Below are 26,050 nucleotides of genomic sequence, written 5' to 3' on the forward strand. Positions count from 1 at the left end.
CATCCTATTCCAATGATGATGATGACCTTGTCGACTATGATGGGTATATCAAAAGCCTTAGAGATATTACTCCCAACATCCTCCAAAATCAAAACATTCCTCCCAACTACTCCATCCTTCCTCCATGCATACCCACTAGTACTCCCTACCATACCTTTGACAAGGGAAATCTATTATTGTCCTCATCCTTACCTCCTCCTTATACTATGGTTGTATATTCCTCTTATACATCAGTCATATCTCCATGTTCCTCTACCTTCTTCTCCCAACCTCCACCATTCCAGAACAATTCTAGTAGCTACATCCCTAGTCCAAATACTCCATCCCAATCTCCTCCAAAAGACTTTCCAAATCCTCCAACTGATCCTAGTCATACAACACATCACCTCAATCCCCTTACTCCTCTTAGTCCAAAACACCTTTCTCCAAGGAATTTTACAATAGAACCCAAAGTAGTTCCATCTCCCACCCCCATCACTCCTGTTACATTTTCCTATCGCTACCATCCCTATCACATCCACCCCACTTATCAAAATCCTTCCATCTCCTACCTCCCATCCATCGAATCCATTCCACATCTCCTCCTCCTAGCATTACCCAAATCCCATATAATGGACCTAATGAGTCCCTCCCCCATCAGCTCATCCCAATTGAAGAAACTCCAACCCATCCATCTACCTCACTTAAAGAGAGAATTTACACTTCTCCTATCATACCATCCACTCCCATTATTTCCTGTCAAGATCTTGTCCAAATACATGTTGAAATATCCCCTAACACAAAAGAAGATCCCACCATCCCACATATTCCCCTACATGATCAAATTTTACCATGCCCTCCATATTTGAATCCTACCATCTTACCTACTCCATCTCAAAAATCCTATCAAGATCCTATCCTTCCATCTCCTCTTCTTCATGCTCATACGTACCCTATCGTCCATGATGATAGATCCATCGAAGAAGAATGAACTATCATATCCAAAGATTCGACCCCTTCAGCTAGTAATGGACTTACATCTTGTGTTCCAAATAATGAACATCATACTGAAAAAAAAAAGAAAAGTATATCTCTCGATGTAGGTATCCCTCCTACCCCTTCAAGGTCGTAAGTCCTTCCATCTTTAGCCCACAATTCCCATCCATCTTCTTCTCCATCTATTTTGGGTCCTTATCCTATTACTTCTCTTCAAATGTCCATTTTATGTCCATATATCCCTTATCTAAATCCCACACCCTTTCCATCCATTTTTGGTCCTTATATACCTAATATGAATCTTTTATCCCCTCCATCTATCTTGGGACCTACACCTTCCCTGTTTCCATATGTTTTAGGCCCACATCCTTCATTCCCTCCATCCATCTTGGGAAATTATATCCATCCATATCCTATATTCCACTCCATCATTCCATTCCCTCATATACATAAGCTAGATCATCAAAGGCACTCATCCTTGAATTCCTTCCAACCTTCAAATTCTATCATTCCATCCATAATCCCTCCATATCCCCCATGCTCTTGTTCCCATACCATGGCTAATAGAAGCAAATTGGATGCCAAAGTTAAAAAGCATAAATCCAAAAATCCACAAAAATCCATGTTTTGACATGTCCCTTCTAAAATGCATGTTCCAAAAGTGAAACATTTAATCCCAATCAAAGAAAAAGTCAAGAGGCCACAAAGGCCCAAGCTACAAAAGTCAAAAATCACATGGATACCTAAGATGCTCATAAAATAATTACATCTCAAAGAAAAATCTCAATTGGCATCCATTCATGCTACTCAAAAAGCCTCATCCATTCATCCATTATCCAAATCTCCATATATACATCCTTCATCCCCCCAATCCACTATTAGACCATATGCTTCTTATCCTAAATTTCCCATCCTCCATCTTCCAACTTTACTTGTAGTCCTTATATTTGTCTTTCTCCATTTTCTCCTTCGCCTCATTCAATACCATCTTTCCCAGTACTTCATCACCTTTCACGGTGTGTGTTGATGATGATCTTTCTATTTTCCTCATTCATTTACCCACAAGCCTCATGTCTTTCCATCCCTTACCGGCCAAGTCTCAAATATCTTTCTACTTATATAATCCAATCCTTTTTAATTCCCTCCCTTCCTACCAACATCTATGAGTCAAAATGCATCAAAAAAGTCAAAAAACAAAAAAACAAAAAACAAAAAGTCATCCACTGGTGAAAACTTGGCAATTCAAGTGCCATGGATAAGTACCATGATGAAAACTTGGAAAACAAGCATCATGTGTAATCCCTTTATCCAAATGCTCTATACACTTGGGGGCATGTTCCATCACCCACCATACCCACCACATCTTATCCATTTCAGCTTCCATCCTCCAAATTTTGATAAAAATAAAGTCCACCACTAGATACATGCTTTTTGTCATCCTTTTGATATCCATTCCCCATTGAAGTTTGTCTCCACCTATCATTTCTCCACTCCCCCTTTCCATCCATATAAACCCTCCCTCATCCTCATCCACTGAATATTATTATCCCCCATCTTCCTTGCTCCTTCACATTTTCTATCCTAGCTCCCCTCTACACCATCCACCCCTCTATCCTATCACACCCATCATAAAAAACTCCTCCTAGCTTCCATATATCTCCCTTATCCTCTTATTGACAAATCTTCCATCCTATCACTTCCCTCATCAACCCTCCCCTTGAATCACATAGACTTGGGCCACTATATTCCTTGGAGATCATGTCATATTCATCCTTCTATTCCTCCCATCCTAGCCCTATTTTTTCTCTTGTCATTCCGAAAACCACTCATTCCCTTTTCTTCTATCCTTGCATTTCTCACCATCTCTTCATCTCTCCCTCACCTGGTACATCCCTTGTCATTTGTATCTAGCTCTCGACTATCCCCATATACTCCAATGTCATCCATAAACTCCCTTCATTACCTCTTTAGGTACCTCACATGGTCTTGGTTACCCCCGTATTCCATCAAATCTCGTTTACATCCTCTGTTTCACCCCCATAGACCCAAAAATCATCCAAAATTACCAAAAACATTCAAAAATCACTTAACATTACCACAAAAATTTCAAAAATACTCAAAAATAAAATAAAAAAGAAGAGCTTGCTCCACTCACAATCCTTTCACACACACCTTATTTTCCACAATAAAGACCTTGACACGAGACAAAAAAACCTTTCACAGTCCCTACACAATGAGAAACCAATAGACTTACAACCCTTTCACATAGACCTCTCGAGGAGAATCTTTTGGAGTTGTAACCATTTGCAAGGCCCATGCTAGTTGCCTTGCACCACAAAAGGAGAACCAACCCCATCACTCCTCTACCATCCATCGATACATCTAGAAAATGAAGTCAAACTCGCTCTTCAATGTCCTCCATTAGATTGCCAGAGGATTATGCACAGTCCACCCCAAAAACAAACCCACAAGGATGGAGGGAAAGATAACACTAATAGCTGACACAACAAAGGGAATCAACAAGGCAATAGCTTTCTTGTTTGTGGCTCACAGAGAAACTACCCAAAAATACCAAAAAAATTCAAAAATCATCCAAAAATACCAAAAAAATTCATAAATCATCCAAACTTACCAAAAAATATATATTCAAAAATCATCCAAAAATACCTACAAAATTCAAAAATTGCCCAAACAATATCAAAAAAAAAAATCAAATTCCAAAGCATTCACAAGGGGGTCATAAATGCCAAATATGGCCATAAAAGCTTGAAACATTAAAACACCACCCCAAAATTCCTCTTGATTTTGATATTAAGAAATTGATATTAAGAAGAAGCGTGGTAATGTCTTGAAACATAATTCTAGGCTTAGGGAAATCCAACACAACTCAGATAGTGAAAGAGATGTTGCAAAGCCGATTGTCGCCTTCCTTCCATGCAACCATTATTAATGTGAATCAAGAAGGACTTTTAGTCTTATTTAAGTTGCAGTGGCCATGATTAGTCTACCCAGATTCAACAAATATATCAATACTGTCTCATAAGCCCATGCGTCCTTTTTGGTCCCCTCTAGCACCTTTTTAGGCCTAAAAGCTTTTTTTCAAGGCCCATGTGTCCTTTTTGGCCCCCTCCAGTGCCTTTTTAGGCCTTAAATGCTTTTTCAAAGCCCAAGTGACCTTTTTGGACCACTCTAGCACCTTTTTAGGCCTTAAATAACTTTTTCAAGTTACAAATGTCCTTTTTGGCCCCCAAAATACCTTTTTAGGCTCAAAGCGCCTTTTTCAAGGCCCTATTTTGACCTTTCCAAGCCCCAAAAATGCCTTTATAGGCCAAATCACCTTTTTCAAGGCCCTATTTTGACCTTTTTAGGCCCTTGAGATGCCTTTCTAGGCCCAAGCACCTTTTTCAGGCCCCTGAGACATCTTTTTTGGCCCACATGCCTTTTTCAAGGCCCTCTTTTGGCCTTTTCAAGACCCTGTTTGAACTCTTTTGGCCATCACAAGCCTTGCATGGGTCCCAATGCCTTTTCCATGCCTCATAAACATCCATCTCACCACACACCTAGAGAAATGCCCCCACATTTTGTCTTATTAATGTCTATCATACTTGCTAAATCTACACAGACATTCTTGCCTACGAGTCATGGTTACCCTTACTCTATAGATTGTATTGTTCCCACTTTTACTAGAGTTAAACTATTTTGTTATTTATCACAAAAAAAAAAAAAAAACATTCAAATATATATCAAACATCCCAAAAACATTTAAATATTTGACAAAAAACACAAAAAAATCCATATATCTTCCATAAAAATCTCGTAAAACAATACGTTACATTACATTACGAACAACATTTGTTGTCCCTTTGATTGCCACAACAACAAGCACAAACTTTCTATTCCCCTATGACAGCAACAACAACATTTCATTTAACTACTAATGTTTGGTAGATCTTTTATTCTAGCCTCCCTAGGGGAGGTGGCAAGACAGGGTGTCTAATCAATGGCATTCCTTTAGATCCAGTCCTAGATGATGATGCCCCTGGAGTCATCCTCACACCTACCCAAAGTGTATCCATGGGGAGCAGGATGTTACCATGCCTCAAGAATGTGTTTATTTGCTCCATAAAATGTTTTTCAGAGTATACAACTCCTCTCCTTTGCTCCAAAGGGACCACACGGTGATATAATCCCATATAGTATGCTGCCTCTCATGCAACCCTCACTAATTGCTCCATGATATCTTTCATTTCTGCCCATAGTCTTTCTACTCCTTGAATAGTTGTTGTCCTCTGCACAATATCGTGTTCTCTTTCATATCTATTTGCTAGCATTTTCATTGACTCCCTCTCATATTTCACTATATTCAACTGATTCTAGTACCATGTAATGCATACATTACTTGCATTCAGCTACTCTTGTGACCTCCATGCTAAACTATTGGTCTGCACTACTGACTCCTTGAAAGCTTCTACTTGCGACCGTAGGAGCACTAATTCATTTTCACATCTCTCCATCGCCGCTCTCTTAGCTGCCAAAGTCACCTCCACAGTGTTCACTCTTTTTCACTCCATCATTAACATCATCCCTAGGTGCTTAGCTTTTGTCTGTGCACCATCCTCTCATGCTCTTTCAATCAAGCCTTGAAAGAAATTTTCATCTTTCTCTGCCTGGTCAGCCCATTCTTTTTCCACTACCAATGCTTTCACCGTCACCACTGCTGCATCATGAGCTACTTGTACTATATCATCAGATTACAATGCTTGAAATGGCTGAAATGTAGACAACACTAGGTCACCCTTTTGTTCCCCAAAGCTCTGCATTATATCCCCTAAACTACTTTTTCCCTTCTTCCATAGGACCATTGTTGGTCACATCACAGATCTTTGTTCCTCTTCTTGAAAACTCTCTTCTACATATGGCTAATCTTCTGCACTTGCTCCCTCTAACAACACTCCCACACTTGGTAATTTTGTCTCCTTCTCTTTTTCCCTCAACTCTATTTGTTACATTGCACCTTCTGCTAATAGTTGCAACAAGGTCAGATCTTCTTCTTCCTCTTCTGGCTGATTTTGAGCTAGGGTAATTTTGCTAGCCTCCACCACTCCCCGATCCCAATGCCGCACACTTTGACATGGAAAGGTTTCTCTTCCTTCTTGTTGGCTTCGCTTTATGCCCTTCTTCTGCCCCTGTAACCCTTTCCTTTCTCCTTGGCTTTCATTTTCCTCTTCACTCCATCCCCTCATTCCTCCTCCTATCGCCTCTGGCATTTTTTGCCTCTGCTCTTGCGAGTCGGCCATTGGTATTTCACTCATAGCTTAATTCTTCACTCATAATTTTCTTATGCTTTAGTTAACACTTCTTGTTTTTGGGCTTTAATCAAATTCACTCACCTTTTATAGAACCAACAACATTCTCCATTGCTTCCATTACACACTATCCATATCTTTGGTAATAAGCTTCAGTACCCGCCATCATAATAGTCAAGTTGGCAACTACTTTTTTCCTTTCCACATCTCATCTCCCCTATAGTAACAGTATGCTATATCCTATCTCTTTCCACTAGCTTCTCATCCCACGCTTTTCATCGCACTATCTCCTCATCCCTAGATTTTCTTCTATTAACCTTCTCATTTTCATCTTTCCCGCCACTATCCTATCATGCTAAGCTTTTGTATGGTAATACCTTGTAAATAATTTGGTTTTTCCATTGTATATTCCTTGCATGTTAGTCGTTCACTTGGTATCATTGTATGTCTCTCCTCTCTTCGTGTTAGTTCATGCTTGATCATAACTTGTAGTTCTCTTGATTAGGTGCTTTAGTGAATCCTCATATGAGATCCCTTGTCATCAAAATGTTGTCCTAAATAGTTATGATTTCCCAACTCATCCTAGTCCTCAATATTACCGATAGATCCTTGTAGGATGCATCCTTCCTCTTGTCTGATCTTGGTCCGTCAGTATCTAGTCTTACCAATCACTTTGGCAAACGGTTACTTTTTCATGGATTTACATTTTCTTTTGATTTATTTTCTTTTTGAGATTTCAAGTTTGATTCTTACAGTATCTCTTCCAAGTGATTTGGGTTTTTCCCTCCTCATGGTCACCATGATATTTTATATCATGGTGTGCTGCGAATGGGGCAATTCAAGAGCAAGGGTTTGATCAGGTCTTTTTCATTTTCTTTTTTGCTTGTAAGTCAGTTGGATGTGACCCTTGCATAGTCCAAACATGTGATCACTTGTGGTTACATGGTGCACTTGGGAAATATTTTTTTCTTGTGGGTTACCCAGTATCATTTCCACTCTGATTCTTTCGGGATTCATGTGTGATGCTTGGACAATCCTTGTGTGTTTGTTTCATGTCAGTCCTATGTAATATTGGTAAAAAGGACTTGATTTTCTTAGTAACTTTGGCATATCCCCAATATTCCTATATCAAAATAAGTGCTCAACTATAGGGTGGTGCTCCCATTTGGAACACCCACATGCTCAAGCTTCAATGGATTACTTAATACTCCCATTTTATCAAAACATCCCATCCTATCCAAGCATCCCATCCAATTAGTCTTACAATCTTGATCTAACAGCTTTATCCATAGCCCAATCATATCTCCTATCAATCCCATGGTATCTAATCATGTATCAATCATAATCATACCTCCTCTATCCATCATAGTCATAGCTCCTTCATCAATCATAATCTTAGCTCCTTCATCAATCATAATAATAGCTCCTTTATCAATCATAATCATAGTTCCTTCATCAATCATAATCATAGCTCCTTTATCAATCATAATCATAGTTCCTTCATCAATCATAATCTTAGCTCCTTCATTAATCATAATCATATCTCTTTCATTCATCATAATCAGAACTCATTCATCAATCATAATCATAACTCCTTCATCAATCATAATCATAGCTCTTGCATCAATCATAATCTTAGTCATCACCAATCATAAATCCTTGAATCATAAATCTCCCCAAATCTCCTATCTTCCAACTCACTTCCTTGGGTTTAATTTAGAAAACCAATCACCCTCTCCCCTCTCCCTCGAGCCAATGTTCTTACCGATTGGTTATCCTTGCGCACAAGGTATTCCTTTGTATCATTCTCCAATAGCTTCCTTGAATCACCTCTCTTAGCTACCCTCAGTCCTCCTCTTGTCCTAGATTCTTGTACCTTTAAGGAAGCTGCCAGGCCTCACCTTCTCTCCCCACCATCTTCTTGAGGGGCATCACACAGTCCACTCTCTCTTCTTCTATTCAAGACTGGGGCAATCATGTTTCTTTCAAACTTTCCTTTGTGTCGTCTATCTTCAAACTTCTTTGAAATAGTATTGTTCCAACACTATCTCAAAGAGTGGCAAAATGTAGACACCTAAAAATCCTTTAGAAAATAAGGTATTTTTATTTTTTGAAAAAAATTCCCTGATGACATCATCATTTATTTATTAATTAATTATTTAATTAATTTATTTATTTTTATGCCATTAAATCCCTTTATCTTAATTAAAAATATTTAATTAAGAAATCCCTCCCAAAAATGTTTAAATCTTATCTAAACACTATTTCCTTATTTATTAATTATTTAATTAATAAATTGACCAAAAATCTCAAAATAAATAATTTATTTATTTTTTGCCCAAAACTTGGCCAATTTCCTTAAGACCACTAACCTCTTCCAGAATCTTCTAATCCTTCTTTAATTTTGATTAAAGGCTAATCCCATCATTTCCTAACCCTAATCCCAACTCAAAATATTTAAATAAGATTAAATAGTAATCCTCATGTTTATTAAAAATATTTTAATAAATATCTCCTCAACCCAAACCCTTGAAATAAATAAAACTTTATTTATTTTGTAAAAACCTTATTTATCCTCATCCTAGGAAGTTCTAGACTCTTCTAAGAAAGTCTTCATCCTCATCCAAAGCCTAGACTCTTCTAGAAGATGTCAATCCTTATCTTTGATTTCCTAATCCTAATCCCCCCTCTAACCTTGTCACATTCGCTAAACAAGGTTAGCCAACTCCTAAGCTAATCCTAATCCCTCTTTTAATCATGTGCACAATTTAAGCAAGGGTTAAGACTTGCTAACCCAAGCCAAAGTCAACAATCTCATCCTCCTCCCAACCATCTCTATTTATGACCCAACCATCTCTATTTGACCCAACAATCTCGTCCTCCTCCTAGCCATCTCCATTTATGACCCAACCATCCCAATTTATGGCTCAACCTCCCTCATTACTCCTTTGACCAACCCATATCCTACCCTTTAACATCCAATCACCCTGTGACATGTGTCACCTCCTAGTTGGCTTCAAACAAGCACAATCCATGTGCTCCCCTTTGAGTGCATCCTAGCCCTCCCTCACCATCTTTCCATCCTTGCATCTTGAGTATCCATCCTTCTATCCCTTGGCCTATAAATAGAAGCCTCTCCCTTCACAAACATCATCCACTTCCATGCTAATGTTATGATGCTATTTTGAGAGCTTAAGGACTATGAAAATACCATCATAATGGAAAAATCCATCCACAAATCCACTTTGATCCATATTTTTATTGAAGCTTGAGCAACATTATTGAGCACACATCTCCATTGAACAACGAATCTACATCAAAGGATGCATCTACAAAATCAAGGAGGCTTTTGCAGTGATATTCCTCTTAGTTTGCACTCTCTTACACCTTCTTTTGTCTAATCATATATGTGAATATAGTTTTAGTTTGTGAATGTTTTCCTTATTGTTAATGTTCTTTGCACACTAAATCTTTTTATACAGAAATAATGGTCACCAAGTTGAAGCTAAAGAGATAGAAACTCCCACATCCATATTCTATTTCTTGGGTAAAAGATGACCACAAGGTCATGGTCAATGAGAAGTGCTATGCGAAGTCCAAGATTTGAAGCTACTAGGATGAGGTACTATGTGATGTCATACCTATAGAAATATGTCATATGTTGTTGGGTAGGCCGTAGTAGTTTGACAGGCATCTTGTACATGATGGGCAAGCAAATACCTACACTCTAACTAAGGATGGAGTGAAGCATAAGTTGAAGGTGTTGAAGGATAAAGAAGAAAAGGTATGTAGTGATTGTAGAATATTTTTTGTTGATGGAAAATAGTTTTTCAAAGTTATGAAGTGTGAGCATATGTGTTTTTCTATAATTTCAAAAGATAGTAAAGAAGAAGTAAAGGAGGTGCTTGCAGAAATTGTAGATATGTTGGGAGAGTTTTATGATAATATATTTGATAATATACTTGATGGTTTTTCCCCAATGAGGAAGATAAATCACTAGATGGATTGTTGAGATATTTCTGGAAGCATGAATATTGATGATATTCTTATGGGGGAGCATTATAGATATGTTACATTCATGACTAAGTTTGTCATTGATAACAACATAGCAATTTTTTTTAGTATCTGACATAAGAACAATAGAAAGATCAAGTTGATATGGATGACTAGTTGAGTCTTCTAACTATCTAAGGTTATGAGATACACTTCTAAGTATCCAGTATATTCAGTTAACATTGAAAGAAGAAAATATAAGTCTAGAAGAAGTTATGTAAGTTATGGTGATATCTGTTTTGAGATAGAATTTATAGAGGCATGTTCTGGTAAACTTGTTATATCTCTTAGCAGAATTATTATTCTAAGAATCAAGGTTGAGGATATGAAGAAGACATGTTGGTGATGATGTGGCTAAGTTCTCTCATTATAATATTACATGTATGGAAAGATATTCAAGTTGCAAGGTGGAAGATTAATGTTATCGGTAGGTGTAACATGTTCTTAATGTGCTCATATAATGAATAATTGAGAAGGTCTAACAACTAACTTAGGGAATTATTTTATGGACTTGGTATAAATGAAGGACATTTTCCTTTATCATGAATGACATGAAGAAGTATTTTGTAAGTAGCGCAAGAGCAACATGTGAAGTTGAGTAGAGTAGAGCGGAAGTTAAGGAAAATTCATTGCTGAGTGATCTAAGGTTTGATATTTGGATATGAGTTTCATGACCTAGTCTACAAGGTCTGATAGTGATTGGTTGGTTGATAGAAAATAGGAAAGAAGAACATAATAGTAAACTACATGTTTGGGCAATGAGATCTTCTTGTAGTTGAAATTTCATGTTTGGGCAGTGGGCTCATCTTCCATACATTGTACTACAACTCCTAATAGGTTTGGAATCTCCTAGGGACTCATATCTACTAAATTTTGTAATAGAGTCCTAACAAGGTCCATCCTCTAATGAGGAATATTTATATTAGTACATCATCTTGTTGGCATCATTCCAATAGGGGCTTTCCCTTTGATCAAGGTTTTCCCTAGTCAACATATCTAGTGTAATTTTCTATGTGCGTCTTTATATGGTTTCTATTTACTTTGGTTGAATGGTTAAGTTTATTTAAGGAAGATAAATGTTTTAATTGTTGGATAATTGATTCATGTAGCCCCTCCCGAACTATTGTTTTTAACAATTGGTATTAGAGCCTTAGGTCCTTGAAGCTAAAGTTTAATGACTTTGGGAGACCATGGCAAGAGAAGATTGTCCTAAGTCAGATAGTTGAAATTTTGACATAGAAGATAGAAACTCTTGGTGAGTTATTCAAAGAAGACATTGATATACTTATGGAAAGAAAGAAAGAAGCTATGAAATTGTTTCTTTTTGGACATGTAAAGAGTTTGGTCATTTTTCATCTACATGCCCTAAGAGAGTAAGGAAAACTAGAAAGAGTTCACTTTTTGATGAAGATGAAGAATTTAAAGCAACTATGAAAAGATTCTTGAATGATTGTGATAATGACCCTAAATTGGTTAAGGAAGATAAAGTAATAGAAGAGATAACTTTGGTAACTATTAATGATGATAATGAAGAAGAGGACAATTCATGAATTGCTAGATAGAATAATGAAGTGTTCTTTGAGACTAACAATGAATTTTAGAATGAAGGAGATCCGAGGTAGGAAAAAAGCTTAGAACCTTCAGTAGAACCAAGAGTTGAGATAGAAACTCCTACTTTGAGAAAGAATATGATAAAGAATCACCCATCTAAGAAGATCATCATAAGTAGAGATAAAGGTGTGATGACAAGGAGCAAAGTCAATGAAGAACTATGTCTAATATCTTAAGTTGAACCTAAGAGTGTAGATGAAGCATGTAAAGATGATTATTGGAAACAAGCTATGAAAGAGGAATTGGATTAGAGAGTAAAGAATGAGACATGGAAATTGGTTCCTAGTGCAAAAAATAATAATGTGATATGAACTAAATGAGTATTTAGGAGCAAGATGAATGAGCAAGGTGAAGTTGTAAGGAATAAGGCAAGATTGGTATGTGTTACCAATTTTTGACCCCTGCCAAAATTTGAATTCAAATACTTGACCCACCCAATGGCCACTTCCCATCTTTAATATTATTTTAATGCTTTGGAAATACAAAATAAAATGATTAAACCTTATGATATTTCTTTCCACTAGCCTACAACTTTCCCTGTCGTTGGACCTTGTTAAGATCTACGGATGTCACGTAATCACTATGAAAAGTTGCGAGGTTGTTTCCCATAGCAAGGTAGCGACAATCATAATTTTATTGCAGTACTAAAGAATGAGTTTCAGCCCCAAATTAAGCATAGTCACCATAGGTCGCTATGTCACTATCGGGAAACTTGTTCTTCTCACCGTTAGTGACATAGTGCCTAGCTGGTAAATAAACACATGGTGGGACCTTAAACGATGTGGAAAGGTGACTAGGATGAAATTAAGGTTTTGCTTTGTTGCCAGCAGTGCATATTCTTTTGTGTCATTAGTGCCTCAGACCCATGCCCATTCATAAAGCATGTCAATGATCCTGATTGTTAGATCATCTTAGATCAATAGTCCTCACTATCTTGCTATGGAAAGTTGCAAGATGTTTAGTCTACACAACATAGCGAGTATGGGACCCACCACTCTTTAGGGTACTTTGTGCAGTTTCTCTACCCTTGATTTGATCTTAGATCTACAATCATCGCTATCTTGCTATGGTGAGTTGCATGAGGGTTACAAATAGTGACATAGCAACCAGGGACCCCCCATATTTCTCTTAATTAATATATCAATGTCTTCCACACAATCAATGAGAATCTACAATGGTCGCTATCTTGCTATGGCAAGGTGCTCATTTTTTAAGTATAGCAAGATAGAAATTTAGTGACACGTGTCCTTGCAGGCCCAAGGAGATAATGTTGCAGTTGGCATTAACAATTAGAGGCTGACAGTTGGGAGATCGCCATGGTTAGGGTTTTGAGGAGGTGGTGTAGTCAATTCTAAAGATGTGGTCAAACATGGGAAGACCTTGCGAGTGGCAAAATGAAATAAAATAATTGGTCCACATGGCCCATTCTAGTTACAGTAATTTGTTGATTACTATTTTTTGCTAATTCATGAGCTAGAAATAGAGGAGAATCAAGTTTTCCTATGTGATATGATCCCTGTGATCAATGCCAACCACTCCCAAATGAATACTGAACTTAGTGAATGAAGGAAAACACTTTACCACCTCAGTTCATCCACCTACTTGGTCAGAATGGTTTAATGGTGTCATTCCTATCAGGGCCCTATTTCAAAAAATATTAGGTTTCATTATATCTGAATCTATACCTAGATCAAATTTTCTCCAGATCTTTATCAAGACTTAATGGCAGTGGTTGTGGAGTAACTTTAGTTAGAAAATATCCCAATTATGCCTGAGCTATAAAGACAATTTTTGTAGATTTTGTGCTAGTCAAATCTTCTCTAACTTCTCTGATATTACTCTACAATTTCATGTGTAAATTCCCTTTGCCTCTTAACTGTATGACATTCTACTTTATCTCCTTCAGCCATTGATGTAAAGTGTAAGAACTATTTTCCTCCCATTGGTGTATTGTAGAGATCTGCAATCTTGCACGACTATATCTCTTTTGGCCTATGAATGATATATAAGTGAATCCTCTCTTTCCTTGTGTCATTCATTTGGGTTTTCTGATCTGCATGTGATTGTTGTTAGATTAAAGCAAGTCTAGATGTGTATATCTCTTGGTGTCATGATAGTTCAATAGTGCATGTATGGGTAAAGATTGGTTGAACACTCTATTTTGGTGCATCATCCCCTTTGGTTAGATTAGGTAGATTTTATTTCACACATTCCTTCTCCCTTTTCCTCTCTAAGAGTAGTTAGGTGCACCCTGATAGTAAAGGAAGCTAGCCTTCGCTGGAGACTCAACCTCATAGTTCAAGTCCCACAACTTGGAGGTTGTTTCCATGTTTCACAAGGTTTTCCTTAGGTAAAAAATTTGGACAAGGGTGGAAACCTTTGTGACAATAGTTTTTGGCATGCCCAGTGGGACAATATTTAGAAAATTTCAAGTCTACCAGTGTTAAAAGGAAGATTTCAAGATTAATACCAAGGAGATAGTACTACCTTCGGTGTTCAAGCCTTCAAGAGGCTCATTCTTCAAGTACTTGGTGACTTTGAACTTTAAATACATCTGGTTCCAAACCAAAGTTGCAGTAATCATGCCCAAAGCTAAAACAAGGGCATTCTCTAGAGGTAAATTTTAGTACCAAGAGCTTTCATTTTCAAATCCTAGAAGAAGGAAGAATAGAGTATCTTTATCACTAGTTAGGAGTGCAATAGCAACAAATACACCTACAAGATCCATCTCTACTCTTGCTATTAAATCTCAGCCTAGATTGCCATCAACACATATCAATAGATCACTTGTCTATATGGCACTACCTAGAGCCCATAATTTTTCCACCTTTAATGGTGGGAGTCCTATTTTATTGGCCCAAAGACATGACATAGCAATAGCTACACTCAAAAGTATAGCAGAATTTACTAGTTAAACTTCTATCTCTCCATTAGAACACATTCAAGATGTTGCAAATGTCTGCAATATCCATGGTATTACAGAGGATGACGTTGCAGTTAGGCTTCTAGCCTCATCTTTGAAAAGAAATGCATTACAATGGTATAGAGGTTTGGCTCATGGTTCTATAGAAGATTGGGATGGATTAGGAGTAGGACTATGTAAACACTTTAAGGACAAAAGTGACCACTTGTCACTTTTAGAACATTTGACTACTATAAAAAGAACCCCCCATGAATGTATGACTGATTTCAACTATAGATCTCAAAAGACATGGGATAGAATACCTACTTCAGTAAAGCCTACCCCTAGTAATGCCTTCTTGCATTACCTAAAAGCTTTCAAAAGTGACATTGCCACTACAATCCAAACTATGGGAGGAGATACCTTACCTAATGCTTATGACATATCAATAAAGTTAGAAAACATCCTAATACAAAGAGGTAAGCTAGCTCCAAGGCCTCCTATACCTTTTTTCCCTGATGTTCCAAATCACCAACCAACAATGGCTCCTCTTCCTACAACTTCCACATCTTCAAATGGAATAGATGAAATCAAGGAGATGATGCAATATATGATGCTGAACATAGATAAGAGATTACAGGGCCAAGAGAAGAAGTTGGAGGATAGCTTCTCTGTGATGCAAAAAGTGAGCAACAAGTTGGTGACTTTAGAGAGACGACAAGCTCAAGGTAGTAAGGCTCGTCAATTGTAATATCAAACTCTAAATAGTGGTAGGTCTCCAAATCATAATTATGGGAACAATTCTTTTGATTAGAATAGGTAGAATAGCCATGCTTCAACCTCAAATGTAAACCAAAGTAGGGCCATAGTTCCTCAAAACAACATGGCCCAAGATCAGGATTTTTGTCCCTATTGTAACTACTCATATGCCTATTGCATGTGTCAAAAGGCTGAATATTATTTGACTTTGACCATCCAAGAGCCTACAATAGGACAATCATACAAGGAGGACCAATCTAAGGATGCCTCATATATACAAGGACAAGGTGATTTCTCTTTTATGAATCATCAAGTGGAGGAACATTGTAATGTAAACTAGGATTCCATTGCTCACAACACTAGGAGCAAAAAAAGAGCTATTGAAGATGCTACCCCTCCTCCTCCCAATCAAGCCTCAACTTCAAATGTAATACCTCATGAACAAGCAGTAAATGATCAATCAAATACCCTTCAGCAACAAAGGCAAAATAATGGCAGAAAGGATGTGAGCAATCCTATGGTTGTTCCATCTCAACCTCCTACAAATGCAACTCGCAAGGCTTCTGCAAAAACACCCACTACACCATTCAAAGTGTTAGAACAAATGAAGAAGACAAATGTAAATATTTCCATGTGGGATGTTGTTGCTACTATACCCATGCAAAAGAGGTTGCTGCAGCAAGAATTAGAAAGTATTGAACCAAAGAATCAACCACCCAGCATGGAAAGTGCCACAAGCCTAGTACAACCATCAAGGGAGGAAGAAACAAATAAAAAGGTTAGAACCCCTCCATTTTATGTTTCTCTAATTATAGGGGGTAAACTAGTCCACAATTGCATGATTGATTCAGGGGTTAGTAGTTCAGTGATGCCTAGGTGTGTCGATGATGCCTTGGAAATGAAATATGAGCCCATTGTTAGGGATGTATTACAGTTGGATGGTAGTACTATCAAGACTATAAGGATCCTTAGGGATGTGGTGATGGCCCTACATGCATGCCCTAGTTGTATTGTAACTCAAGATATATCCATTGCTAAAGTCAAGCCACATTTTTCCATCTGCCTATCAAGAGACTTCATTGCCCAAATAGGTGGTTACATATCTTCTGATTGGTCATATATGTCTTTTAGAACAAGATATGGGGCCAAAGCTTCAATTAAAGCAGAGCCTCAAGCCCTCCATCATACTGAACCCTACACCCCTAATCTCATCAACAAGAATTGAACTATCCTAGAAATGGATGAGAATGACATAATGAATGAGCCTACTACTTCCGTTGTAGAGATACCTAACTTTCTCTTAGATAAATGGGCTAATGAATATCAATTTGATCCTATGCTAGAAACCCTTGAGATAGGCCTTTGTACATATTGTATATTAGAGAAGGATGCTCTAGTTACCAATCTTGTGGAGACTAAAGAAGATGTGAGTGGGGTATGGAGTATGTACTTTGATGGATCAAGGAATAACAATGGATCAAGGGTTGGTGTGATGTTGATTTCTCCTACACAAGTAAGGTACTACTTCTCCTTTAGGCTCTAGTTCAATTTTACTAACAATGTGGCCGAGTATGAATCCTTGATTCAAGGTCTCTTACTTTCTTAGAAAAGAGGAATTGAAGCCTTAAGTGTATATGGAGATAGTGAGTTGGTGGTTAATCAAGTGAGAAATTAGAATATCACCAAGAACGGTTTGCTCAAGTCTTATAAACATAGGGTATAGGATTTTCTTGAGGGTTTCAATGAATTTAATATTCAAAGTATCCCTAGAAAAGAAAATAGACATGCTAATAGGCTTGCATCAATAGATGCATCTCATGATGTGCCAAGGAATCTTGAGGAGAAGAAGAAGAAACAAATCAAAATGGTAGTAAGGCCTTCCATCCCTAACAACAACATCCATTGGCAAGTGTTTGAATCTAATGAACAAATTGTAAGCTTCTTGCAAAATGAAGCAAAATTTTTAGATAGAAACCAGTCAAGACTATAGGATCAATATGGTGATCAAATCATTAATCCTAGTTTCAATGAATTGCCTAAGGGTCTCATTACCTTAGAGAGTGTTTTCAATCCCGATGGCCAATCAAGAGGTAGAATCATGAACCTAGCTGCTGATGAACATGATCAAACCCCAATCATGGTTGTTGAGGGAAAATCCTTTTACATGGGGAAGGTATGTTCTAAGATTGAGCAAGAAATTTTTATTCATCTATGTCAAGAATTTAATGATATATTTGCCTGGACGTATGATGATTTAAAGGATTTTGACCCAAGGTTGTTTTAGCATACCATAGATTTAATTGATAATGTTAAACCAGTAAGACAAAAATAGAGGCCAGTAAATCCAAAGATTGGACCTTTAATGAGAAAAGAGCTATCCAAATTGATTGAGGCCAATATAATTTTCCCCATCAAGCACTCATCATGGGTAGCAAACCTTGTCCCTATTAGGAAGAATAATTGAGAAATTAGATTGTGTGTGAACTTTAGGGAACTTAACCAAGCTTCCCTTAAAGATCACCATCCTCTCCCTTTCATGGAGTAGATTTTGTCCAAGGTCAGTGGTTCAAAGACGTTTTCATTTCTTGATAGATTTTTTGGCTACAATCAAGTACTGGTCAAAGAGTCTGATAGGTACAAGACTACATTCACTACCAAATGGGGCACCTATGCTTATTGTAAGATTCCATTTGGGCTAAACAATGCAAGTGCTACATTTCAGAAGGCAATGGAGATGGGCTTCAAAAATATTATTGAAAAGTTTGTATTAGTTTACCTTGATGATATAATAGTGTATTCAAAGAGTGTATTAGATCATTTTGATCATTTGAGATAGGTGTTATCAAGGTGTAGAGAGTTTGGGATATCCCTTAACCCAAGAAAGTGTGTCTTTGCTACCAATCAAGGAAAATTATTAGGACACATTGTATCTAAGGATGGTTTAATCATTGATCCAAAAAGAACAAAAGCAATACTTGCTCTCCCTCTTCCTAAACATAAGAAAGGGTTGCAAAGTTTCCTTGGTAGGATAAATTTTGTGAGAAGATTTATCCCTAATCTTGCTACCATGGTAATACCCCTTATAGCTATGCTGAAGAAAATTATGGTCTTTGCATTGACCAAGGAAGGGAAGGAAAGTTTTGAAGAGATCAAGGTAGCAATAACCTCAACCTCCACTCTCATTAATCAAAATTTTGAAAAATATTTCATCCTTTATACCCTAGGTGGTGAGTCAAATATTTCTGTTGTCTTGACTCAAACCAATGATAAAGATGAAGAGCAGCCCATAGCCTTCTTTAGTGAAGGGCTTAAAGAGTATGAAGACAAATATAGCTATGTAGAGAAGCAAGCCCTTGCAGTCATCAGAGCTTTAAAGAAATTTAGACACCTCATGTCTCATAATAAAATTCATCTATTAGTACCCCATGTAAGTGTGAAGGATTTCCTTTTGAGAAAAGATATTAGTGAGAAGAGAGCTATTTGGATTACTAAAGTAATGGAATATGATGTTGACATCTAGATCACCAAGTTGGTAATAGGGAAGGGGTTGTTTAAACATATGATATCATCTCAGGAATCAGATGAGGAAGTTGCTATGATGCTAACAGAGCAACAAGAAATAAGAAATGATGACCCAAAGAATTGGATGGATGATATGAAGAATTTATTATTAGGCAATGGATACCCTCAAGGATTAGATAAAACTAAAAGGAGATAGTATAGATTACAGTCAATTCCTTATGTCATAGTTGATGGTATCCTTTTCAGGAAAGATTTTAATGGAGCCTTATTAAGATGCATTAACATAGACCAAGCTGAAAGAATGATAAAAAAGCTTCATGATGGTCCTAATGGTGGTCACTTCTCAACAAGAAAAACTACAATGAAGATCATGAGGGCTAGTTACTACTGGCCATCCCTATTCTATGATTGTCATAGGTATGTGAGGAAATGTGAAAAATGTGCCTTCTTCTCTAGTAAGAAAAAGCTTGTAGCTCTTCCTCTCCATCCCATTTAGGTGAACTAGCCTTTTTCTCAATGGGGATTGGATTTCATAGGCCCTATCAATCCTTCTTCTAATTCTAGTCACAAATGGACTTTAGCTGCTACAGATTACTTCACTAGATGGACAGAGGCAGTCACATTGAAGGACACCATAGAATCTTCAGTTGTTGAGTTCCTTGATGGAATTGTGACCAAGTTTGGTGCTCCTTCAACCATTATTTTAGATAATGCAAAATCTTTTGTAAGAGCTTAGTTTTGTGCATGGGCAGTTGACCATAATATCTATTTGAGCACATCCTCAAACTACTATCCTCAAGGAAATGGTTTGGATAAGTCATCCAACAAAATCTTGATTAGGGTTATCAAAAGAACTATAGAGGATAACCAGAGCTATTGGCATCAAAACTTGAGGACTGCCCAATGGGCTGACAGAATAACACCTAAGAGGTCAATAATAAATTCACCATTTATGTTGGTATATGGAAGAGAGGGAAGGCTTTCAATTTCATTAGAATTCCCATCCCTGGAACTAGCTCATCAGTTGGAGCTAATTGAAGATGATGCCATGATAGTAAGAATGGTAGAGCTGATGGAACTAGAAGAGAAAAGAAGTCAGGCCATGTAGACCCTAGAAACACCTCAGTAGTAGGTGAAAAGGAGCTTTGACAAGAAGGCTAGGGTCAGAACCTTTAGAGAGGGTTATTTAGTTTTGAAATGGGATACAAATAGGGTAAAACTAGGTAGACACTCAAAATTTGATGCATTGTGGCATGGTCCCTATCTGATTGTTAGTTACAAGCAGGCCAATGCTTTTCAATTAAGCAGGCCTAATGGTGAAGTTTTGCCTATCCCAGTCAATGGGATCTATCTCAAACCATGTTTTTGATAGGGTTTGAGGTTTCATGTACAAAGGTGGCTTAGTTTTCTTTCTGTTGGTTTCTTTCTTTCCAAGAAGTGCACGAGCACAAGATTCTCCTTATGAGATAGCCAACCTTTTTTTTAAAGTTTTGAAGGTTGTAGAAGGTTTTTTGGTCTTTGTTTCCAGTTATAGAGATAGAGGGGAAGTTTTTAGGGTTTTGTTCCCACATAGGTAGGTTTAGGGTTTCATAGTGCACTGATCCAAATCTTTTGTGACTCTATAGCCCAATGGATGCATAAGGTCACTAGTCACATGCATAGCTAGCTTGCATCCCCTTAGAGTCGCCAGAAATGTTACCTATTTTTGCCCACCACCAAAATTTGAATTCAAATACTTGACCCACCCAATGACCACTTCCCATCTTTAATATTATTTTAATGCCCAAGAAATACAAAATAAAATGATTAAACCTTATGATATTTCTTTTCGCTGGCCTGCAACTTTCCCCACTGTTGGATCTTGTTAAAATCTACAGATGTTGCATACTTGCTATGAAAAGTTGTGAGGTTGTTTCCCATAGCAAGATAGTGACCATCAAAATTTTGTTGTGGTATTGAAGAATGAGTTCTGGCCCCAAATTGAGCATAGTCACTAGAGGTTGCTATGTCACTATCGAGAAACTTGTTCTTCATGCTGTTAGCAACATAGCACCGAGCTAGTAAATAAACACATGGTTGGACCTCAAATGATGTGGAAAGGTGACTAGGATGAAATTAAGGTTTTGGTTTGTTGCTAGCAGTGCATATTCTTTTGTGTCATCAATTCCCCAAACCTAGGCCCATTCATAAAGCATGTCAATGATTCCAATTGTCAGATCATCTTAGATCAACAGTCCTCGCTATCTCGCTATGGAAAGTTGCAAGATGTTTTGTCTATGCAACATAGTGAGTATGGGACCCACCACTCTTTAGGGTAATTTATGCAATTTCTCTACCCTTGATATGATCTTAGATCTACGATCATCGCTATCTTGCTATGGTGAGTTGCATGTGGGTTATGATCAGTGACATAGTGATAAAGGACCCACCATATTTCTCTTAAGTAATGTATCAATGTCTTCCACACAATCAATGAGAATCTATGATGGTCGCTATCTTGCTATGGCAAGGTGCTCACTTTTTATGTATAGAAATATAGTGATTCAGCGACATGTGTCCTTGCGGGCCCATGGAGATAACATTGTAGTTGGCATTAATAGTTAGAGGACGGTATTTGGGAGATCACCATAGTTAGGGTTCTAAGGAGGTGGCACACTCAGTTATAAAGATGTGGTCAAACTCAGGAAGACCTTGCGGGTGGAAAAATGAAATAAAATAATTGGTCCATGTGGCCCATTCTAGTTGCAATATTCTATTGACTGCTATTTTTTGCTAATTCATGGGCTAGAAATGGAGGAGAATCAAGTTTTCCTATGCGATCTGATCCCTATGATCAATGCCAACCACTCCCAAAAAAATGCCGAACTCAATGAATGAATGAAAACACTCTGCCACCTCAGTTCATCCGTCTACTTGGTCAGAATGGTTTAATGGCACCATTCCTATCAGGGCCCTATTTTAACAAATATCAGGTTTCATTGTATCTAAATCTGTACCCAAATCAAATTTTCTCTAGATCTTTATCAAGACTTAATGACAGTGGTTGTGGAGTAACTTTAGTTAGAAAATATCCCAGTTATGCTTGAGCTATAAAGGTAATTTTTGTAGATTTTTTGTTGGTCGACTCTTCTCTGACTTCTCTGATATTGCTTTGCAATTTCATGTGTAAATTCCCTTTGCCTTTGAACTGTATGACTTTGTACCTTATCTCCTTCAACCATTGATGTAAAGTGAAAGAACTATTTTCCTTCCATTGGTGTATTGTAGAGATCTACAATCTTGCATGACTGTATCTCTTTTGGCCTATGAATGATATATAAGTGAATCCTCTCTTTCCTTGTGTCATTCATTTGGGTTTTCTAATATGCATGTGATTGTTGTTAGATTAAAGCAAGTCTGGATGTGTATATCTCTTGGTGTCATGATGGTTCAATAGTGCATGTATGGGTAGAGATTGGTTGAACACTCTATTTTGGTGCATCACCCCCTTAGGTTAGAGTAGGTAGATTTTCTTTCACGCATTCCTTCTCCCTTTTCCTCTCCAAGACTAGTTAGGTGCACCCTAATAGTAAAGGAAGCCAACTTTTTTTAGAGATTTAACCTCATAGTTCAAGTCCCACAGCTTGGAGGTTGTTTCCATGTTTCACAAGGTTGCCCTTAGGTAAAAACTTTGGACAAGGGTGCAAACATTTGTGACAATAGCATGTAAAGGTTACTCACAACAAGAAGAAATAGATTATGATGAGACCTATGCTCCAGTGCCTAGAATAGAAGTAGTAAGATTATTCTTAGCCTATGTAGCACAATTATTCTTAGCCTATGTAGCACAAAAACAACTCAAAAGGTATCAGATGGATGTCAAGTTAGCATTTTTGAATGGAGAACTTGAAGTAGAGGTATATATTGAGAAACCTAAAGGTAGTCCTTTGACAAATGATAAGGACATAGTATGTAAACTGAAGAGAGCATTGTATGGAGCAAGCACCCAAAACTTGGTATGCGAGGTTGGACAAGCATTTGACAAAGCTTGGATTTAGTAAATGTATGGTAGATAGTAACCTATAATGGAATGAAATTGATGATTGTTTGATGATTTTGGTAATATTTTTTGATGATATCATATTTGGAGGAAATGATGAGGAAAGTGACAAATTTTTTGAAGAGATAAAAAAAGAATTTGAGATGAGTATCATAGGAGAAATGAAATATTTTCTAGGATTATAGCTTGTACAAAATAAAGAAGGAATCTTTATTTCTCAGTCTAAGTACTTAAAGGATTTACTAAAAAGGTTTGTTTTGGAAACATGCAAACCCATTGGAACACTAATGGTAACTAGACATGAGTTATCTACAAAGGATGAGACACCTATTGTTGAGTAGCAGAAATACATATCTATGATTAGAGGATTTCAATATTTGACTCCCACAAGGTTGGATATAGTAAATGTAGTTGGAATTGTTGCAAGATTTCAAGTTGATCCTAGAGGAGCACATTATGTAGCAGTCAAAAGAATATTTAGATATCTGAAAGGAATGTATGACTTTCGATTGTGGCTTGACAGATCTAATGATTTTATTCTAAGTGCTTATACTTATGCTAATTGGGTAGGTAGTATGGATGATAGAAAGAGTAGCAATAGTGGAGCCTTATTTTTTGGAGAAACATTGGTTTTGTGGCTAAGCAAGAAGTAGGATTGTACATCACAAAATACATCAAAAGTGAAATATGTTGCAGTAGCAAACAATTGCAATCAAGTTGTTTGGATGAAGTAGATTCTAAGGTATATAAGGATAGAAATTAGTGAATATATTGTCATAAATTGTGACAATACAAGCATAATAAATATGTCTAAGAATCCAATTTTGCATTCAAAGACCAAGCACATTTCTATTAAGTATCATATGTTGAGAGAGAAAGTTGTAGAATAGGAAACTAGATTGGAGTATGTGAGCACAAAAGATAAGATTGCATAAATATTCACTATGCCTCTTCCAAAAGAGACTTTTGAGTATTTATAAGGTATGATAGGGGTTATGCCCCTTCCTACATCAGAGTAAGTGATGCAAGAGTGTATTAGTCTAGTATAACAAAGCACCATTGTTTGTCTAGAATAGATACTGATGCTTCCTATATGGGGGAGTATCTATAATGGAAATAGTCATCTAAGACTCTTGTTGGATGTTGTTTTGAATAGTTTCTTGGGACACTTAAGCTAGTAAGAATCAGTTGTTATAGAGTTTGATGGTTGTTGAAACCTTTGACATTGATGTCAATGGGGGAGAAGTTTGGAATGAAAAACATCATTAGAAGATCATGAGGAAGAAAAACATGTTTGGAAGATGTACATAATAGAATTATAGTTTGACAGAAAGAACATTAAGGTATATCAATAGGGGAGAATGATTGATGAAGAGGATTTAAAAAGTAAGATGAACAATATTTTGTTGGTATTCTTGGAACTAGATGTTTTTCATCTATGTTGCCATCAATGCCAAAGGGGGATATTGTTGGAAGCATTCATGATGATGATATTTCTATGGAGGAGTATTGTAGATATGTTACTATCATGATATGTTACATTCATGACTGAGTTTGTCATTGATGTCAACATAACAATTTTTTGTAGTATCTGATAGAGGAACAACAAAAAGATCAAGTTGATATGGATGACTAGTTGAGTATTCTAACTATCTGAGGTTATGAGAGATACTTTTGAGTATCTAGTATATGTAGTTAACATTGGAAGAAGAAAAGATAAGTCTTGAAGAAGTTATGAAAGTTATGGTGATGTTTGTTCTGAGATAGAGTTTACAGAGGCATATTTTGGTAAATTTGTTATATCTCTTAGAAAAATTATTATTTGAGAATCAAGGTTGAGGATATGAAGAAGACATGTTGGTGATGATGTGGCTAAGTTCACTCATCATAATATTACATGTATGGGAAGAAATTCAAGTTGCAAGGTGAAATACTAATGTTATCACTAAATGTAACATGTTCTTAATGTGCTCATATGATGATTAATTGAGAAGGTCTAACAACCGACTCAGGGAATTGTTTTATGGACTTAGTATAAAGGAAGGAAATTTTCCTTTATAATGAATGACATGAAGAAGTAAATTGTAAGTAGCACAAGAGCATAATGTGAAGTTGAGCAAGGTAGAGCCAAAGTGAAGGAAGCTTCATTGCCAAGGTTTTACTAAGTGATCCAAGGTCTGATATTTGGATCCAAGGTTCATGATTTGGTCTATAAGGTCTGATAGTGATTGGTTTATTAATAGAAAAAAGGAAAGAAGATCATAATAGTAAACTATATGTTTAGGTAGTGTGCTTTCTTCTAGTTGAAATTGCATGTTTGGGCAGTGGGCTCATGTTGCATACAACTCCTAATAGGGTTGGAATCGCCTAACGTGGATCCAAAGTCTCCTAATAGGGACTCATATGTACTAATCAAGGCTTTCCCTAGTAAACATATCTAGTGTAATTATCTATGTGCATCTTTGTATGGTTGCTATTTACTTTGGTTGAATGGTTAAGTTTATTTAAGGAAGATAAATGTTTTAATTGTTGGATAACTGATTCACACCCCCCTCCCCCCCAAGTTATCTTGGTGGACTATTGTTTCTAACATGGATTTGGTTCTAGGAGCTAGTTTTCTAAACAAGGCAATGCACAAAATGATACTGGTAGAAAGTGAAGAATTGAATAGACAAGTTCATGAATTTTTGTAGAAGGGGTTGATTCGAGAGATTCGAGAGAGTCTAAGTCCATGTGTAGTACTAGTTGTATTAGCACCAAAGAAGAATGGAGAATGGAGTATGTGCATAGATTTTTGCACTTTCAACAAAATCATAATCAAGTAGAGATTTCCATTGCCAAGGATGGATGATATTTATGGACTATTTAAGTGGAGCTGAGTAT

The sequence above is a fragment of the Cupressus sempervirens genome, chromosome 2, assembly GCF_028749045.1.
Source record: "Cupressus sempervirens isolate cs-2001-9-10 chromosome 2, ASM2874904v1, whole genome shotgun sequence".
Taxonomy (NCBI): domain Eukaryota; kingdom Viridiplantae; phylum Streptophyta; class Pinopsida; order Cupressales; family Cupressaceae; genus Cupressus; species Cupressus sempervirens.